The following is a 4,349-nucleotide window of genomic DNA, read 5'->3' as shown; positions in this document are numbered from 1 at the left end:
GCAGGAGGGGAAGACCCTCTATGAGGTGGATTGATTCAGTGACTGGGGTAATTGGGATGGGTGTGTCAGAGGCAATGCGATTGGCCCAGGATAGAGCAGGGTTTAGGGCTGTTGTACATAGGGTCGCTATGAGCTGCAAACGACTCGACGGCACATAACAACAACAACATGTTACTTAACATAATACTTTGAAGGTTCATTCATGTTGTGGCATGTATAAAAACAATACACTAATTTCATTTGTTTAATATTGTTTTGTTGAGAACACTAGTAGAAAAACATTATCAGTTTAATAATTTGTATACACCTTTGAACTGTGGTGTTGGAGAAGAGCACTGAACATCCCATGAGTGACCAAGAAAATTAATAGTACTTGTGGCATCTAACAAACAACAACAACACATGTAAAATTCAATGATGTTGATTACATTCTTTCAGTTGTACAATTTTCTTTCCTGAATTGTTCCTCACATATTAACATAAAATTACTATCTCTAGAAATTTGATTATGTCAAGAAAATGTGTCAGGATTGGAGGAAGACTCATCAATAACCTGACTTATGCAGATGACACAACCTTGCTTGCAGGAAGTAAAGAGGACTTGAAACATTTGCTGCAAAAGATCAAAGACTACAGCCTTCGATATGGATTACAACTAATCATTAAGAAAAGAAAATTCCTCACCAGGGGCCAATAGACAACATCATGACAGATGAAGAAAAAAATTAAAGTTTTCAACAATTTACTTAGAACCACAGTCAACAATTAAATATTACAATGGTAATAGAAGCCAAGAAATCAAAAGATATGTTGCAGTGAGTCAAGCTACTGTCACACACATTTCCCAAGTGCTAAAGAGGAATGATGATGAAAGATTGATGTCTTTGAGTTGTGGTATTGGAGAAGAGTGCTGAGTGTCCTGTGGTCTACCAAAAGAACAAACATATGTCTTGGAGAAGGAGCAGCCAGAGTGCTCCTTGGAGGCAAGAATGGTGAAGCTTCGTCTCACAGACTTTGGGCATGTTAGGAGAGACTATTCCTTGGAAAAAGATATCATGCTTGAAAAGGTGGAGGGTCAGAGGCAAGGAAGACCCTTAAAAAGCTGGACTTACACAGTGGTTTTTGCAATAGGACCAAGTATATCAGAAATTAAAAGGATGGCACGGGGTCAGATCTGTTATTCTTAGGTTCACTATGAGTTGTACTCAATTTGGTGACACTTAAGAACAACAACAAAGGCCAATCATGTCAGTGTAAAGATTAAGGTGTGCCTGATCCAACCTATGATCTTTTAATTGTTTCCTATGCATCTGTAAGTTGGACAATAACTAGAAATGATATAAAAATAATCAATGCCTTTCCATTTTGTTGGAGAAGAGTACTCACTATCCATCGCACGGACTGCCAAAAGAACTCATGAGTCTGTTTTGGAGGAAGTACAGCCAAGGTGCTCCTTAGAGGCAAGAATGATGAAATTTTATCTCACATATTTGGACATGTTGTCAGGAGGGGCTAGTCCTAGGAAAAAGACAGTGTGCTGGGAAAAGTGGAGGGTCAGTGAAAGAGAGGAAGACACTCAACCAGATGGATTGACATGGTGACTAACAGTGGGTTCGAACATATCAGATAGGGAAGATGACATAGGATAGAACAAAGTTGAAATTTACTAATCATACAGCTGTAGTTGACTTGATGACACATCACGTGTTAAAGTATTAGCACATTAAGAAATTTTTCCGGGATGATCTGGATCAATTTTTCCAAACTGTTGTACTACTCCATTGTCTCTAATGTCAATTATTCCTTCTCCTCTGTCTTCTTGTTTCTGTCTATGTCTTTGAGCTCTGCAATTCATTGGAAAATGAAAAATCATCAGGGAAATGGCATATATGGTTGTAGAGGTTGTTGTTGTTGCTGTTGTCATGTGCCGTCAAGTTGCCTGTGACCCATAGTGACCCTCTAAAGCCTGCCCTGTCCTGAGCCAGTTTCACTGACTTAAACACCTACCCCCACTACCCCAGTTACCGTACCATATCAATACATCTTATCTGGGATCTTCCTCTCCTACTCTGTCCTTCCACCCTTCCTAACATGATGTCCTCCTCCAAGGACCGGTCTCTCCTGGCCACACACCCAAAGTATATGAGAAAGAGCATCAAAATCCTAGCCTCCAAGGAGAAACTTCATTTTACCCTCTCCAAGGCAGACTTATTTGTTTTCTTGGCGGTCCACAGTATGTTCAAGACTCTTCTCTAGCACCAAAATGTGAAGGCATCAATTCTTCTTCTGTTAGCTTTAGTTGTTGTCTAGCTCTCTGATGCATCGCAAGTAATTGTGAAGACAATGGCCTTGATTAGGTGCAGCTTAGTCTCTAGACTGACTTCATTGTTTCTCAGCATTCTGGAGAAGTCCAGGACAGCAGATTTTCCCAACACAATTTGTCTTTTGATTTCCTGGCTGATGGTGTTAAGAGTGTTAATTGTGGAGCTGAGCAAGCTATAATTTTTAACAACCTCAATGTCTTTATCTGTCATGGTGCTGCCATTTGGCCCAGTGGTGGGAATCTTTGTCTTTTTGATGTTGAGCTTCAATTCATATTGAAGATTATAGTCCTTGACCTTCTACAGCAAGTGCTTCAGGTCCTCCTCAGTTTCAGCAAGCAAGGAAGACCTGTTAATACCACTACCATTCAAATTAATGCACCAAAACCAGAGCCAAGGAGTAGGAAATAGATGATTTCTACCAACTGTTGCAGTCATAAATAGAACATGTAGCCAAGATGCACTAATAATAATGGGTGACTGGAATGTGAAATTTGAGAATCAGGAAGAAGGGTCAGTATTAGGGAAACATGGACTTGGTGACAGAAATGAGACTGAACATAGAAAGATAGAATTCTGCACAATTAATAATTTATTAATTTAAAATACCTTTTATCGGCTATACACATGGATTTCACTTGATCCTGATAGTAGGTACAGGAACCAGATCGATTACATCTGTGGAAGGAATCATTGGAGAAGTTCAATATCAGCAGTGAAAACTAGGCCAGGTGCTGATCATGGAACAGATAATCAACTACTCATATGCAGGTTCAAATTAAAGATAAAAGAAGGTCAAATCATATATATCCACAGGAATGAAAATTTGATCTTGAGTCTATCCCCCCTAATTTAAAAAACAACTCAGAAACAGATTTGAGGCCTTACACTAATAATTGAAGACCAGATGGCTGTGGGAAGATATCAAGAATATCATCCACAAAGAATGAAAGAAGAAGAAAAGACCAAAATGAATGTCAGAAGAGACTCTGAATATTGTACCAGAGCACTGAGAAACCAAAGCAAAGGGAAGAAATCAAGAAGTTGTAGAGGTAACAAGTCCTAAATCCATGGATTATGTCTAAAGAGTGGCTAAGGCACATGGCTATAGAGGCTCTTGGAGCAGCCTGAGTTTAGATACTGTGTCTAGATGGGGAGAAAGGATCAAATCTTCCAAGATCATACCTCTGTATTAGATTTCAATAAAGAAACACCCCCAAGGTGTAATGATTTGGATCACATCTAATAAGATTCATCTCACCCTAATCCTACCTCCCTAACAAGACAAGTAGTTCACTTTAGAATAAGCCCTGAAGTACAAATAGAGATGCTAAACTAATTTCCATTGGGTTGAAACCTACACATAACTGATCCTCCAGCAGTTTCTGAGGCTGTAAAACAAAGGAGGAGGTTGCCTATCTTTCTCTCAAGGAATCACTGGTGAATTTCAACCACCAAAAGAGTCTAACCTATGAGTTAGCTGTGAAACATCCTACAAACTAAGCCTCAAGAACTTCCATGGTGAAGGATAAAGAGGCTAGACAAAGAAGCTCACATTTACATTGAAAAATGGAAGACTAACAGGAATTTTTCTTGATGTCATCCCAGAGTTCTTCAGGTCTTCAATCATTGATGTTTAATGTCTCAAACCTGTTCTTTAAATGATTCTTAAATTCAACTGAGATATGCTCAAGATTGTATTTTGGTTCCTGTGGACTAGTTTTAACTTTCTTCAGACTCAATTTGAACTTGTACATAACCTAGTCTGATTTTGACTGCTGATACCATCTTTCCACAGATACAGTCAAATTGTAGACCTTCTGGTGAGGGCCATGAGTATAAAGACACATTTTGTGGTTTTTCTTAAAAAGGTATTTTCTATGCCATGGTTTTTGCAATGACTTACTATGCATCAGAGAGTTGGACAATGACTAGGGAGGATAGAAGAATTGATGCCTTTGAGCTGTGGTGCTGGAGAAGAGTATTGAATGTACCCTGGACTGCCAAGAAAACAAAAAGATTCATCCT

This window comes from Elephantulus edwardii, unplaced genomic scaffold, assembly GCF_000299155.1.
Source record: "Elephantulus edwardii isolate Elephantulus edwardi_28Jun2011 unplaced genomic scaffold, EleEdw1.0 scaffold00212, whole genome shotgun sequence".
NCBI classification, from domain to species: Eukaryota; Metazoa; Chordata; class Mammalia; order Macroscelidea; family Macroscelididae; genus Elephantulus; species Elephantulus edwardii.
This window is presented reverse-complemented; position numbering follows the sequence as displayed.